Source organism: Cnephaeus nilssonii (assembly GCF_951640355.1).
Source record: "Cnephaeus nilssonii genome assembly, chromosome: 18".
In the NCBI taxonomy this organism is placed as follows: domain Eukaryota; kingdom Metazoa; phylum Chordata; class Mammalia; order Chiroptera; family Vespertilionidae; genus Cnephaeus; species Cnephaeus nilssonii.
In genome coordinates this window covers 37,071,986-37,088,837 of record NC_137089.1, presented here as the reverse complement: position 1 = coordinate 37,088,837, position 16,852 = coordinate 37,071,986, and the positions used below count along the sequence as shown (strand labels likewise).

At 39.4% G+C, this 16,852-nt stretch overlaps 1 protein-coding gene across 1 annotated transcript in view; it reads left to right on the top strand.

The window, feature by feature from the left end:
- Positions 1 to 16,852, top strand: part of CPA6 (carboxypeptidase A6) — a 208,043-nt gene that overhangs the window by 180,113 nt on the left and 11,078 nt on the right. The window lies entirely within an intron of this gene.

The window sequence follows — 16,852 nt, the reverse complement described above, 5'->3', positions numbered from 1 at the left end:
GATAGTAACGGGCATAGAGTCTAGAGATTTAGATATCATATGGGGTTTGCTTGCTAGTGGTGGTGATCCGTAGGTAGCATTTATTAGGGATTCACCATGTGCCAAGCAAGTGCTAAGTGCTCAAGATAAATTTCTCATAGAGTGATGCTATTATTATCCCTAGGTAAAAGATGAAGAAACTAAGATTCAGAGAAATTAGGAAGCATGCTCCAAATTACGCAAAACTTGAGCCAGAATGGGAAGCCAAGTCTAACTCTGATGCCCCTGTTTCTAGCCATGAGTGTGACCCTTAGGGATCAACTTACGATGAACAGTCATTCCTCTCTTAAACAACTCATGTCTGCAAAGGAGCAGTTTGGTATCAAAAGAATATTAAGACTTGGGCTGTTTAACCAAAATGATGAAACACAAATAAGGGAAAGAGAAAGACTGGGGATATATGGGAAGAAGAAAGGAGAGGAAAATTCTCCAGTTACTATTTCTTATCTGGGGCCACCTCACGCCATGCAGATAGTTTGAATTTGCGTGTGATGTCAGGTGCATGATTACAAATTGTCCAGGGAACTTTTTTCTCCCAGCCAAAGGTTAATATCTTCCCACAGAGGCGGACTACTTTGTAGCCAACACTTTCATTGAACGTCTCTTTAGACAACCATTACATGTATCGCAATAAATTCCAAATGTAAATATATCTTTATTAAGTAAAAAATTAAGTGTTTTTTAAAGAAAACAACATAAAGATAAGTAACTATGCAAGAAAAAATATTTGCCAAAAATATAGCACTGAAATTTTACTATCAGTTCCATATAAATACTTCAGAATCCAACATTACATAATAAAAGTAATTTTTAAGAGTCCATACAAAATGTGAAGAAAAACTCCAAGACTCTAGAGGTTAAAAGAAAAAGAAAAAAAACAATGACAGTTCATGAAAATAAATCAACATGATAAAATAGGCATCCTCCTGGTAATCAAAAATGATATTAAAATAAAACAAGATAACAGTTCATCTATTAAATTATTCCTCAAAAGGTTTAATGTGATAACCTAAGCTGGAAGCAATGGTAAAACTGGGAGAGCATGTATTTCTGAGGGCATTATAAAGCAATTTGACCAGAGACATGAAAAACACCATTCATTCCTCCATGCATTCATTAAGAAAAAAAAAAAAACTGTACCTCATGCATTCTATTTGCCACACTGCACTAGGCATTTGGGAAGCAGAGGCAAGTCTAACAGATTTCCTGTCCTCATCAGGTTTAAATCATTGGGTTTGGACTAGGTGAAGAGAAGAAAGAGAAAGGAGAAAGGAGTGAAGGGGAAAAGAAGAGAAAGAAAAAAATGAAACAAAATGTTATAGATTCCATGTAGAAGTATATCTGGTAGACCTATGTAGATATACATTCATATGCATATGGTGCAGTGCAGATAATAAAGAAAGAAGGGACCAGTTCTACTTGATAAAGTCAGAAAAGTCTTCATAGAAGAAATAATAGCAGATTTAAGTATTAAAAATATATCTGTCATCAGTTAGACTAAACTGAGGCAGAAGGTAAACAGAGGATTCAGTGTGAAGAAAGCATCCAGGTAGGGGAAATGAGTATGTCCTTGAGGAAAATATGCAGCATGAGACAGAAGGGGGTGTTGTGAGTCTGGCAGGTGGCCCTGCGTGGCTGGAAGGATGGACAACTGGAAGGACTGGTGCGAGATGAGCCAGGGTTCACGATGGGCATGCTGAGATTCAGTGCTGTGCTGACCTCTACGGATGTTATGCTAGAAGCTGTGCCTGTCAAACTGACCTGAGGTATATGGAGTTATGTCACAAAGAAAGTCACAGAGTCATAGCATACCTTGGGGGCATGTCAGTTTCACTTGAAGAATTCAAAAAGAGGATTATTTGATGTTAGAACAAACACAGATACATAATTGAGTGGACTGGACAACCCACATGAATTTTTAAAGTGAAACAAAGATTTTGAAGAACTTATGGACTTACCGTCTATGTTGACCTTGACTGTTAGGAGTATTCTGATGGAGAAGTTTGACTAACACTGGATAATTAGAAACATTTAAAGGGAGGGGTAATTAGGAGCTTCTAAAGCCAGAAGTAAATGACTGATCCCTGAGTGTCACTTGAGCAGGAGTGTCAGCAAAAGGATGGGTTAGTAAACTACAGCAGGACCATAAGCCAGGAGGCCGTGGCAAGGATGTAGAGTGTGGAAGCAGCAGCATTCACTTACATCCCAGTGAGAGGTAGACAATGAATTTCAGAGGGAAAAGTGAGGAGTCTAGGATGACTCTATTCTGGCTAGAGTAACAAATGGATAGAGGCATCATCTACCATGATTTGGCATTTGTGAGAGGTGAGGATTTGATGGCAAATATGCATCTACTTTGAGCAGTGGATGTGGAGTGGTGGTGGGATTCTAGGGGAGGATGTACAATAGGTAACTGGATGTAGTTGTGAAGGATTAAAAAAGTTCTAGTCTTATCACATAGGCTTGAGGGCCCCTAACACATAGGGAGAAGTTGAAGCTTTGGGGACAGATCAGATGGGTACACATGGACAGTGAAAAGAGAAGATAGTCAAAGCAGACCCTTAAGCCTATATATAACCTTTGGTCCAAGCATCCCATTTTGAAAATACATTATAAGGAAAGAGAAAAAGATACTACTGACCATTGGATCTTTTATAATAATAAAAGACTGAAAACAACCCAAATGTTGAACTGACAGTTGTTAAATAAATTAATATAAATTCATTTGGTGAAAATTTAGGAAGCCATAAATATGGATAAGATCATTTTAAAAATAACTAAAAGCATCCTATCTAATAGAAGAGAAACATGCAAATTGACCGTACCTCCGCTATACCCACAAGCCAGTCCCACCAGCCAATCAGGAGCGAGTATGCAAATTAACCCAACCAAGATGGCAGTGGCCACGGAACTGGAGCAAGCAGGAGGCTTGAGTTGCCCCCGGCAATGGAGGAAGCCAAGCTTCCCCCGCCCTGGCCTGCCCTGGCCTCCGCTCAAGGCTACAAAGTTTCAATTATAGAAGATAAATAAATCCCAGATACCTGCTTCCAGCCTATGCTTGGGTCGCCGGGGGGCATGGCCAGCCTGCAAACCACCACAGGCCTCTCACCCAGGCTGCCCCACACCCCAAGGGAAACCCCACCCTGATCCGGGACACCCTTCAGGGCAAACCAGCCAGCCCCCACCAGTGCACCAGGCCTCTATCCTATCTAATAAAAGAGTAATATTCAAATTGACTGTCACTCCAACACACAAGATGGCTGCCCCCATGTGGACACAAGATGGCCACAAGATGGCCAGCAGGGAAGGGCAGTTGGGGGCGATCAAGCCTGCAGGGAAGGTCAATTGGGGGGGACCCAGGCCTGCAGGGGAGAGCAGTTGGGGGGGACCAGGCCTGCAGGGAAGGGAGGTTGGGGGACCAGGCCTGCAGGGAAGGGAGGTTAGGGGTGAGCAGGCCTGCAGGGGAGGGCAGTTGCGGGGGGGCGGGGGGGGACCCAGACCACTAGGGGAAAGCAGTTAGGGGCAATGAGGCTGGCAGGGTAGGGCAGTTAGGGGTGACCAGGTCGGCAGGGGAGGGCATTTGGGGGGGGACCAGGCCTGTAGGGGAGGGCAGTTAGGGGTGACCAGGCTGGAAGGGGAGGGCAGTTAGGGATGACCAGGCTGGCAGGGGAGGGCAATAAGGGGCAATCGGGCTGGCAGGGGAGCAGTTAGGCATCAATCAGGCTGTCAGGGGAATGGTTAGGGGGTGATCAGGCTGGCAGGCAGAAGCAATTAGGGGCAATCAGGAAGGCAGGCAGGCGAGCAGTTGGTAGCCAGCAGTCCTAGATCGTGAGAGGTGGGATCGGGCCTAAACGGGCAGTCGGACATCCCTCAAAGGTTCCAGATTGGAGAGGGTGCAGGCTGGGCTGAGAGACAACTCCCCCCCACCCCCGTGCACAAATTTCATGCACCAGGCCTCTAGTATACTATTGAATCTAATTCTGGCTATCACTTTTTCACTGTGAATAAATTCTATAAAAGAATATAATGATTCTGTATGTATATGTGACAGATATGTGTATGATATATACACATTCACATACTAACACGGGGGGTGGGGGGGGAAGACAAGGAAATAAAACGCCAAAATGCTGGTATCAGAGGACTAGTGCTGTGTTTCCTTCTTTTAAATGTTTTCTAAACTTAGTTTTACAATTTCACTATAAGGAACAAACTTGGCTTTACTAGTATGTACTCTGTTTATTTTTCCTATACAAACTGGAAGTGATTAGCCAAATAACCAATAAACATAAATTTTTTAAAAGCTGCATATAATGAAATGAATCCCAGAGATAAATACCACTTAAATCTATGTTCTTGTTAGGTGGCCCTACTGTAGCACTGAGAATTTAGCAAAACTCAATAGCACCACAGGAGGAGTCATTCAACAAGTATTTATTGAGTACCTGATATATGTATGCAGGTACTCTGTATGGATGCTACTTTGGGACATTTCTTTAGATCAAGGAAACAGTCTCTTAATTTTCTTCAAGTACATTTTTCTCTACCTATGTTCAAAATACACTTTAAAGAGAAACGCTTTTTCAGACCATCTAATTTGAACCTATTGATATTCTTGTGAATTTATTATGTACCACAGTTCTATGTGTTAAAGACAGAAAGAAAGGGGCTGAAATTTGAAGGATATGAGAAAACAAGCAATAAACATTCCTTTGAGAGTGGGAATGGGTACGACTTCTATGAAAGGGTATTTGGCAATGTCTACAAAATTGAAAAATACACATCCTTTTGACTGAGTAATACAGTAATTCTGCTTTTAGAAATGTGTCCTATTGCTATAGTCACATATCTAGGAAAAAACACATGTACAAGGATACTCTTCACAGCACTCTTTACAACAAAAGATTAGGGGCTTCCCAAGTTTCCATCAACAAAGGACTAGTTATGTAAATTACAACTATACAGTAAAATAGAAATAGCCAGAATTATACAGCTGTTTTATGTACTCATATGAAAAACTCTCCAGGATTACACACATACACACAGAGTTGAATAAAGCAAGGATTAAGATTAAAATATATAAATAATATTGCTCTTTGTGTAAAAAAAAAAAAGTTTTTTTAAAGATGGACATGATAAAACTGGCCTTTTGCTTATAAATGCATAGACTAATGCATAATACAGGAAAGTAGTAAAAGTGATGGCTTCTGGGGAAAAGAAATTGATGGCTAGGCAAATGAAGGGGGGATAATTTACAAGGCACAACCATGCCCAATTGGCCACTCAAAAAAATTAAAAACTGTAAAAATAAGTCAACAATCATTTCTAAAAATAAAATTAAAATATAATTTTAACTAAACTCAAGCTTCAGAATGCACTATCACCATTCAAAGCACTTCTCCTTTCATATTAGTTTTTGTTATTTACCTTAATTTGTTATTAGTCAAACGTGGGGGAGTGAGACCAAAAAGAGGCAGATCGTGGGTCTATGAAGAAGTCATGCTATACACTTCCCATCACCATTCCTCATTGACCCCACTCACCACTCTCACCAAACGGAATGGGGGTGGGAAATGCAAGGTTAGAGTTCCCACTTAATTACATATCATCTAATTTAATAAACACCAAATGCACTGCCTTCCACCCCTTTGGCTTCCCCTATTATTTCCCTTGATATTCCCCTAGAACAGTGGTCGGCAAACTGCGGCTCGCGAGCCACATGCGGCTCTTTGGCCCCTTGAGTGTGGCTCTTCCACAAAATACCACGGCCTGGGCGAGTCTATTTTGAAGAAGTGGCATTAGAAGAAGTTTAAGTTTAAAAAATTTGGCTCTCAAAAGAAATTTCAGTCATTGTACTGTTGATATTTGGCTCTCTTGACTAATGAGTTTGCCGACCACTGCCCTAGAATATGAAGTAGATCAAGAGAAAAAGTAAAGTGTAACACTGATACAAAACATTTTGCAAAAATTTGTTTTATTATGTAGAGAAATAGAACGTGTACATCAGCAAAAAGATTTTAATTCACGTGACATATTTCATTAGAATACAATAATTGTTTTCTTATACTGGAATCTATTTAAAATGAGGTTTAAATGCATGCCATTCTAAGCCTGTGTAATTTTGAGGAAGGGATTCCGGAATGGGATTCCAGCAAGTTCCGTGACAAAATCAGCACTAATTATCTCGTTCATCACCCTTGGATTAGGAAGGTGTATTGGCAACAATCAAAGACGAAGTAGTAATGTGATTCAAAACTATTGATTCCCTTTTATTATTTGTTGCCATTCTCAGGCTTATTCTTATTCTTGGGTATAATCCTATTTGCATATATTTTGAGGATATGCCAGAAACCTAGATTTTTGTGTGATTTAGGCTCTTGTGCGAGTGCTTACCTTTTATTATAACCTTCAATCATAATAAAACCGGCCTTCAGATATCAAACACAAATGGGATTTTGATGTGACAGACTAAGAGGGACCTTGCTGGAGGGCAGATGGATTCACTTGGTAAATATTTACCGAGCCCCTGCTATGAGCAAAGCACAACTCCAGGCGAATAGGAGCAATTGGCCTTGTTCTTGGGAACCAGCAGCCCAGTGAGGGAGCCTGGCGTGTACACCACCAGCTGTGATCTGAGGCCAGTGAAAGCTGACAACTAGCGGCAGGAGAGTCTGGCCCGCAGACGAGAGAGGAATGAGGAGTTCTGCTGGGGTGAGAGTGGGCCAGCAGCAGACAGGCGGCTTTGGAGCTGAGCCTTCCAGGCGTGGAAGGAGCTGGACAATCCTGGCTGAAGGAAGAGGAGAAACAAAGGCAAAGAGGTGTGGGAGGGACTGACAGAGTACGAACTGGCTCTGGGAGGGGTGGGGCTGCGGCTGCCTAGGGGGTATACAGAAGAAAACGCGAGCCTCAAAGGGGCCCATCAGTCGGGGCTTGGACTCCATGCTGAGGGGTCTGCATGGATGTTGTTGCCCCTGAGAAGCTAAGGAGAGTTTGGGGAGTGCTTGGAGGAATAACATACTACGTGTGTGCTTTACAAAAGCAGTCTGAGAGCATGATGAAGGATGGATTAAAGCGTGTGGTGATAGGGAGACCAATTGAAAGGCCACTGTGAGAGATTAGGAATGCCAAAATTAGGTAAGGGCAGAGAAGAGAGAAAGGAGACGATTCTGGAAGGCAGAGCCAATGGAACACAGTGCTTGACTTGGGAGTGGGGGTGGGGGGGGGAGGTAGGGACACTGTGGTAGTTTAAAAGGACTCTTAAGATCTTTAGCCAGAAAATAAAAAATTAAAAATACTCCATATATCCAGTTAAAGGGCTTTGACCTCAAAACCAAAGAATGTTAATAGAGAGAAAAGAGAACAAGAATTTTCTGGAAGCATCCAGTCTAGTCTGAATCATATTGATAAATTTATTAGCTTATTTAATAAATCTCTTAAGAACAGTATACTAGGCTCAGAAGACACAAACAAGAAAAAGGCATAATTCCTGCCCTCAAGAAGATTAATGGTTTAGTAAAAATACAATTACATTAAACTGTGTAAAGATAAATAAAGGGTGCTTATAAGAGTGTATTAGTGTCCTTTTGCCGCTCTAACAAATGACCACAAACGTGGTGGCTTAAAACAACACAAATTTGTTTTCTTATAGCTCTGGAGGCCAGAAGTCCAAAATGGATTTCATCAGGCTGGAGCTGGGGCAAACCACACTCCCTTGGAGGGCTGTAGGGGAGAATCCATTTCCTTGCCTTTTCCAGCTGCTAGTGGCCACCTGTATCCCTTATCTTGTGACCTCTTCCTCCACCTTCAAAGCTAGCAACATAGCACCCTTTCTCGGACTCAGCGTCCCCCTGCTCCTGTCAATTAGCCCTCTCTTCTGTGTATAATCCAATGTTCCTCCTATAAGTATCCTATGACTATTAATTTATCACACCTGCAAAGGCCCTTTCTCATATAAGGTGACATTCGAAGATTCTATGGATTAGGACCTGGCAGTCTTTGGGGGTTGTTCTTCAGCCAGCCACAAGGAATATAGAGAAAATGCCCTTAATCTGAGCCCTTTATCCGGAAGGCAGTGGTTGGCCATTGGAAAGTTTTAAGCAAAGGAATTACATATTAAGATTTGCATTTTATTAAAATTAATTCAGGACTTCTGAAGAAGCAGATTAAGAAGAACCTAGAGCCAGGAAAACCCCTACAATAATCCAGGATAGTTTTGACTAAGACACTATTAGTTGGGTTGGGTGTACTTGAGAGAAATTAAAACAATGCCATTAACAGCTCTTTGTAGACTCTTGGGTGCAGTAAATGACTTCTGATTTGGGCAATCAGGAGCCCTATACCAAGTTTATAATACAAGAGCAGAAACAGATTTGGGAGGGGGTTAGAGGACATTAGGCAGGGAGGGAAAATGTATCTAAGGAAAATGTGTTCAGAAAAATGAGTCAATTTGCTTTCCAACTAAGTTTTAGATTGCAGTTTTCTTACAGACTGCCTCTAAGAACAAAACATCAATTAGGCCACACCACATTTATTACTGAATTTTACCCTCACATCCTCAGAACAGAATCTAAAGATTTTAAGGAAAAGTAAGTGTGCAATTACATTGGAATTTTTTTTTATTCTGGACTAGAACCACAAACTGTCGATGCTACAAAGTCTTAGCAATCATTTTCTAGCCAATAGTTCTCAGCTTTATTTTCCCCACTGCCACATACCCCAATGATGGTGAGAGCACACTCCTGTGGTTACTTCCAAGCACACCCACTCTAATGCACCATTTCTTTCCCCCATTACAAGAGTACTAGTATATGAGAATAAATTAAGAGTTATTAATCAGGACAACTAAATTGATTATCCTATCTAGTAAAGATGGAATATGCAAATTGACCACTTCATGACAAAGATGGTGGAGCCCACAGCCAATAAGGAGGGAATATGCAAATTGAATATGCAACAAAGATGGCGGCAGCCGGGCCAGGATGCTTGCATTGTCAGTGATGATGCAGGTGTTCCACCCTGCCCTTGCTGCTCCAGGCCTCTGGGCAGCGCGCGAAGGTGGAAGGCGGCGCCAGAGCAAAGGCCTGGGTCACCCAGGTGCCAGCAGCCAGGGGAAGGAAGACCTATTCTTGCACGAATCTTCATGCATCAGGCATCTAGTTTTAAATGATTTTATAACATATACTAGTAACTTGCTGCTGTGTGACACCCCACACACACAACAGATAGCAACACAACACCATGTGAGAACCACCGATTGGGGTCCTGGTCCACCCAGGACAAATGCAGCTGGAGCAGTGACACTCTGTGACTTGGCTCAGCAGTAGTACCGCTCTTACTGGAAGCTTGTCTTGTGATGCTCGGGCCATTGCTGCTTCTAGCACCCCTTTCTTCCCCATTTTTTCTCTAAAGACCACTACCTACCTCATTTTACCATTTAGAGGAACTAATGTTCATACAAGCAACAAAACCTTTTTTTTTTTTTTTTTTGGTCCTTTATTTTTTAAATAAAATTCCACTTTTTTTAGTTCCATCCATCTTGAGTAACCCCAAGTCTCTTTGCCATGACAGTCTCCCCAGGGCTCCTAAACCCCCTGCTCCCTCTCACTCCTCTATGTTCCGTGTACTTGGTTTGCACCACACACTTTACAATTGGATTCTAGGTAGCTACATTGCCTTGTCCTCTAATTTCCTCCCATGTGCGTGTCTCGTCTCCTGTCTAGATTTATGAGGTCCTTGTAGAGTTTCGCATCTCAGTACTCAACAACTGAAGAGGTGATGTATGGTATGGAAGTTAAATTGCTGAAATGCTCAGAACAGAGATGTATGCTGCTCTATTTGACAGGACTCAAATCTCTCCCTCTGCACTGCAGAGGTCCGTTATATATTCTGCTCTTGTTCTGCATGTGAAGCTGGCAAAGAGAATATTGTCTCAGCTCCAGAAACAATATATTGGCTCCCATAAACTAAGGAAAGACGAATCACCCTTAGATGATCATGCTCCTAAAACCTAAAATTTTAGGATTGATGTTTCTTGTCCTTTTCCCTTAGAAGTCTGTTTTATCATAGTGTCCTGATTATTGAATCCTTTTCTTGATTTTTTTTTTTTTACTTGTTTCCTTAAAATGCTGTCTGGTGCTTTCATTTTCTGCTATCTTGATCTTCTGTAGTACAGCAGATATTTCGGATCAGAATCTGCGTAATTGAGACTAGATCTGGACAGGACTCTTCAAACTGTGTATCCAACACGGCTGCTTAAAATTCTGAAGGCACTTAAGGTTCAGTAATGTTTGTGAGCCGTTCCTCTACATTTTAGTAAAGCTTGAATAGTGCCCCCAAAGGCTGTAAATAAAATTAGATCATTTTAGTGGCTTTCTTTCCACCTGAGTTAATTAATTTCCATCTTGGAGGCCCCGCTAGTCATACTTTGTTTCTATTTTTTTTTTAAATTGTTGGTATAGATGAGTAAGGCAAAAATTCAGAGAAAAACACAGGCAGAGAGAATTTTGAATGTGTTATCCCATTTTGCTGAATCAATACTTAATCTGTGGTAAATAACATTGGCAGGATTCCAATCCACAAAGTAAACCATAAAATGCTATAGTGTATTCCATCGCCTAATGTGTTTCTCAGGCAAACAGCATTAAATTGAGGCATGGCCCTTCTTACTATTATACAGTTTAGCCTGTGCATGATAATTAGGAAATGAAGCGCTATTTCATTTTAGTATGTGCCCAATATTGATCAAACACTGTGTTAGGCCCAACAAGTAGGGAAATGGGTATGCACACAATTTTCACACAGGATACTATGCTTTGTGACAAATGCGTATGTAGAATTTGTCATGTAGAATTTGTGTTATGTAGAATTGTGTAACATGTCCTTGGATTGGATCACTCAACGTAATAATATCCTTCCAAAATCAGTATAAATATAATGCAATGCCAATTAGAATCTCAATGGGGCTTTTCATTTTGTTTTCAGCTCTTTAGAATTGATTTTAAAAGATAGTGAAGTTTATATGATCTAAATAAATAGACCCTAAAAAGGCAATAAACTTGCACGGGGGGGGGTGGGGAAGAAGGAGGACAGTAAGGGGAATTTGTCTTGCCTGATATCAGAGCATTCTGTAATGCTAATATAGATTGATAGGGTAACAATATGGAAATAGACGAATAGATCAACAGACTACACAGAGAATCTAGGAATAGATCCACACATGCAATAGACTTTAATATATAATCAAAGTATTGTTTCAATTCACTGGAAAATGATAAAATCTTACATAATAAAAAGGTAATATGCAAATTGCATCACTCCGCTACGCCCACGATTGGGCCGGCTGGAGGCGCGGGGGGCTGGACTCAGGGTGGCCGATTGGCTGGCGGTAGGAGCGGGGGGCGGGGACTCGCGAGTCCCCGACCCCCGCTCCTCCTGCAGGCCTAAATGGCCAACACTGCGGAAGGACCCATGGGGCCGGCAGAAGCCGCTGGTGGCGGAACTCGGGGTGGCCGATTGCGTGGCTGCCGGCACCAGTTTTCCGCCAGCAGCAGTTTTCCTCTGGCCACCCGCCGATCGGAGCTCACCGATCATATTGGCTGGAGGCGCTCTGATCCTCGGGTGGCCAGAGGAAAACTATTGCTGGCGGAAAACTGGTGCCTGCAGCCAGGTGAAGGAAAAGTCTATTGCACGAAACTTCGTGCAACGGGCTCCTAGTATTTAATAAATGATACTGACAGAATTGGCTATCCATATTTTTAAAACTGAAGGTATAGCCATATGTTACATATGTATAAAAAGAAATCCAGAAAAATTAAAGACTTGGATGAAAAAAAATAAAATGATAAAAAGTCTTAGAAGAAACTCTATACATTACCTATAATCTTTAAGAATAGGGAAAACTTTTTTAACCAACACAAGAAACCCAAAAGCAATTTTTTAAAAAAAGGACATAGTGGTTATATAAAATTTTAGATGTCTAGAATGTTTAGTTACCATAAACAACTGAATAGAAAAATTATAAATTTGAGGATAAACTGCAATGCAGATGACAGACAAGTATGCATACAAAGCCCTTTTATAGATGGGTAAGAAAAAGATAAACAACCCAAGATAACATGAGCTAAGGACATGAGTAAGCAACTCAGAGAAGTGTCCAATTGAAACAAACATAGAAATCAATGCTCAAACATACTTGTAGTAAGGAATAAAAATTAAATTCTTGCCATCAAAATGGCAATATCAAAAGGTGATAAAAATTTATGGGAATATAACTTGTCATAACAATGTATGATATCAGATGGGAACTAGACTTATCAGGGTGATCACCTCATAAGGTATATAAATGTCTAGTCACTGTCATACATCTGAACCTAATATAATATAATATCTGTCAACTGTAGGTGATAAATTTGAAAGTTATTATTGGGAGGAATTAAGGAGATACGGCAATCTTATACACTACTTATGGAAATGTAAATAGTAAAAATTTTGGTAAGCAATCTGGCAAAAATCTATGAAAATGAAAAATACACTCAAGGTTAGGGGGTACAGCTCAGGGGTAGAACATTTAACTGCAGATCAAAAACACAATCCTTTTAGAACTTTAAAATTTTGAATCATGTGACTTTAACACCTACTTTAAATAAATAAATAAATAAATAAATAAATAAATAAATAAATAAATGTATCCTTCAAACCACTGTCCTATGCCTATAGATCTATCCCACAGAAATAAGAGTCCTCACATGTAAGGATATGTGTACTATAATATTTATTGCACTACTTGCTTCTGTCAAGTCAGTAGTAATGTGCCCTACTTTTTATATTGCAGTATTGTTAATCATAACAAAGAGAGAAATAAACACAATCCCCTGCAATAGGCAGGTGGGAGACTAAATTATGACACAACCACAATGGAATTTAAAAGAATGAATTCAATGCCCTAGCCAGTTTGGCTCAGTGGATAGAGCGTCAGCCTGTGGACTCAAGGGTCCCAGGTTCGATTCCACTCAAGGGCATGTACCTTGGTTGCGGGCACATACCCAGTAGGGAGTGTGCAGGAGGCAGCTGATCGATGTTTCTCTCTCATCGATGTTTCTAACTTTCTATCCCTCTCCCTTCCTCTCTGTAAAAAATCAATAAAATATATTTTTTTTAAAAAAAAGAATTAATTCAAGTTGACATGGAGTTTCACAAACTAGCATTGAAGGAGATGGCAAGTGGCAAGAAACTATGGGATTATAATCCTTTTTTATGACCAAAAATAGCTCCTATAAAAATGAACACATCCCTACATAAAAATAGGTATATGCATGGGTATGTGAATACATATATACACACTTACAGGTGTGAATGTTCATAAACTATGTTAACAACTGCACTCACTTGCTAACATCGGTTACCTGAAGGTTAGTTGACAGTGGGAGAAGTGAAAAATACATTTTTAAAAAGACTACAACAATTCAAAATAAATGAATGGAATATGATCCCATTTAGTGAAATTTAAAAGATATAAATGAAAAGAAAAACAAACAATGAAAATGAAAAAAAAATGGCCATGGCCAATGTAGCTCATTTGGTTGTAGTGTCAGCCCACACACCAGAAGGTCGTGCCACATACCTAGGTTGGGCACATACCTAGGTTGCTGGTTCAATACCCAGTCAGGGCACATACAGAAGGCAACCAATCTCTCTCTCTCTCTCTCCCTCCCTCCCTCCCTCTCTCCCTCCCTCCCTCCCTCTCTCTCCCTCTCTCTCTTCCCCCTTCTCTTTCTCTCTTTCCTTCTCTCTCTCTCCCCCCTCTTCTCTCTCTCAAATCAAATTTTTTAAAAGAAGAAAAATAACTGAATTTATGTGACAGTATCTCTAACTTCCCCAAGGATTGCTAACTAGAGGATCCAGCTGCTTCTTTCAAATCAATTTCCACAGAGGACAATTTCTGCAAAATGTAAAATAAAACCAAATTTATCTATGCTTTTCTGGCTTCATTTTTTCCCTTAAAAAGCTTTTTTAAAATTTTCCCTTTTAAAAATTATCAGAAAAATGCAACTTAAAGCCACAATGAGGTACCACCTCACACCTGTCAAGATGGCTATCATCAATAAATAAACAAATAACAAATACTGGTAAGGATGTGGAGAAAAGGGAACCCTCATGCCCTGTGGAGAATTGATACATCCACTATGGAAAACAGTATGGAGATTCTTCTAAAAATTAAAAATAGAGCTGCCATACGACCTAACAATTCCACTTCTGAGTATCTATCCAAAGAAAATGGAGACACTAATTCAAAAAGATATATGCATCCCAATGTTCATTACTTACATGCAATAGCCAAGATACGGAAGCAACCTAGGTGTCTACTGATAGATGACTGGATAAAGAAGATGGGTATATACATATATACAATGGAATATTACTGGCCCATAAAAAAGAAATCTTGCCATTTGTAACAACGACATATCTAGAAAGTATTATGCTAAGTGAAATAAGTCAGACAGAGAAAGATAAATACCATATGATTTCATTTTTATGTAGAATCTAAAAATAAAAATCAGACTCTCAGATACAAGAAGAGAACAAATGGATGGTTGCCAATGAGTGGGGATGGATAAAAAAGGTGAAGGGGATTAAGAGGTACAAACTTCCAATTATAAAAGAAGTAAATCATGGGGATGTAATGCACAGCATAGGGAATATAGTCAATAACATCATAACAATTTTTTACAGTGAGAGATGGTTACTAGACTTATCTTGATGTCCACTTTATAAGGTATATAAATGTTGAGTCACTATGTTATACACCTGAAATTAATGTAATATCATATGTTAACAATACTTTAATAAAAATAAAAGTAGATATCTGATATATTTACTTGTACTACTTTTTCTGTAGACATAATATTGCTGGGTCTTCTTTATTTTTCTATATGAAAATGTCAGTCATTTTATTGGTGAGTTTCATTTGTTAGCATTTTTCATAATAACTTATGTGTTAATTAATCATGAACATTTATTTCTGCCATCTTAACTTCTGTTCTTTATTTTTGAATGTCTTCTTTTTTCTCTATTTTCTATTGAATGGCTCTAAGTTACTTATGTCAGCTGGGAAATTTGTGTTCTATTTTTCTTCTTGTGGTTATTCCTAACTTATTAAGATCCATGCTTAGTATTGTTTTTCTCCATCAATTTCTATACTTCATCAATAGCTATATCTCCTTGGAGAAAGACACCAAACACTTAGCATGCTTTTACTTCTGGTTCCCCACCCTCCATCATTCTCTCAGTTTGTTATATTCTAGAATTTGATACTCGATCATTATACTTATTTTCCCCTTGGGACATTGCTTATTTAGACAACAGATCTTACTGAGTTGGTTACTCTCCAGTAATTCTTATCATTCTGATGGAATACATTCTTCAAGAGTGTTTACAAATTGTCTGTGTATACTATGCCTTCTGAGGCCTTTAATGCCAGAAAACATTCTTATTTCACTCTCACATTTCAATGAGAGTTCAGTTAGATATAAAAGTTTAGATTCAAATTTCTTTTTAAAAAATACTTTGGCCTGGCCAATGTGGCTCAGTGGATTGAACATCATCCTATGCACCAAGAGGTCGCTGGTTTCGGGGCACATACCCAAGTTGTGGGTTCGATCCCCAGTAGGGGGCGTACAGGAGGCGGCCAATCAATGTTTTCCTCTCATCGATGTTTCTATCTCTCTCTCCCTCTTTCTTCCTCTCTCTCTAAAATCAATAAAACATATTTTAAAAATACTTTGGAAATATTACTCTAGTGTTGCTATTAAGAAGGTAAATGTGAATCTAATTCTTGTTCCTTTATAGATGACCTACTTATGTCTCCCTGGATTTGTTTGTTTTTAAACTCTACCTGAAGGTGTCAATGAGTTATTTTCCCTTTTAATTCTCTTGTTTGGTACACAATAAGTTCATTCAACCTTTTTCTAATTGTGAGGAAATTTCAATTAGCAGTACTTCAAATATTTAACTTCTGTTTACTTTTTTTCTTTCAGGGCCCCTATTAATCAAATGTTGACACATATTCCATTTTTTATAACCTTTAATTTTTCTCCCAGTTCTTTGTTTCTTCTTGATGCCTCTGGGAATGTTTCAAAACCCACTCCACCTCATTAACTCAACTGTATTCATTCAACCCAGGAATTTTTAAATTTCTATTATATCTGATTGGATCTTTTTTATAACTTCTGTTCATTGTTTCTAATGCCCTCCTCTAGTCCCTTGAGAATATTTATTAGGATTATTATAAATTCTTGTTTCTCTAGCTCATTAGTTCAGCTCCCTCTGGAATTAGTTGTTCAGTTGGTGATCTCTCCTTTCCAGTGCTTTACATCAGTGTTCGTCAGATGCCTATTTTTCCTCTTCCTTTTGGAGTATCAGCTATAGTTCCCAGTTCCATCCATAATCATTCACTTGCTTCTGAGGCATCTCCAGAATTAGACTCAACAGAGGAAAACCACAATTGCTTTCAGTTCCCCATCTTGACTCTCCTAGATAGCATGAACTAAACTTACTGCCCTCAAATTTTAGTCTGATTTGACATGGTTGTCTTTTAGTGTTCAGTAGAGTTAGACTATGTCACAGGACCACCAAACATTTTCCATTTGTTTATGGGAAGAGTTATAGTTTTCTAGAGGTATTAGAGGAATAATAATGGCTCAGAATGGCAAATAACTATGGGAAATATAATTTATTTCCAAAATTTCTTGGATCTTTAATACTTTGTGATTGTTGCAGTGAATCTTACTTTCCCTCCTCCTCTTCATAGACCTGTATA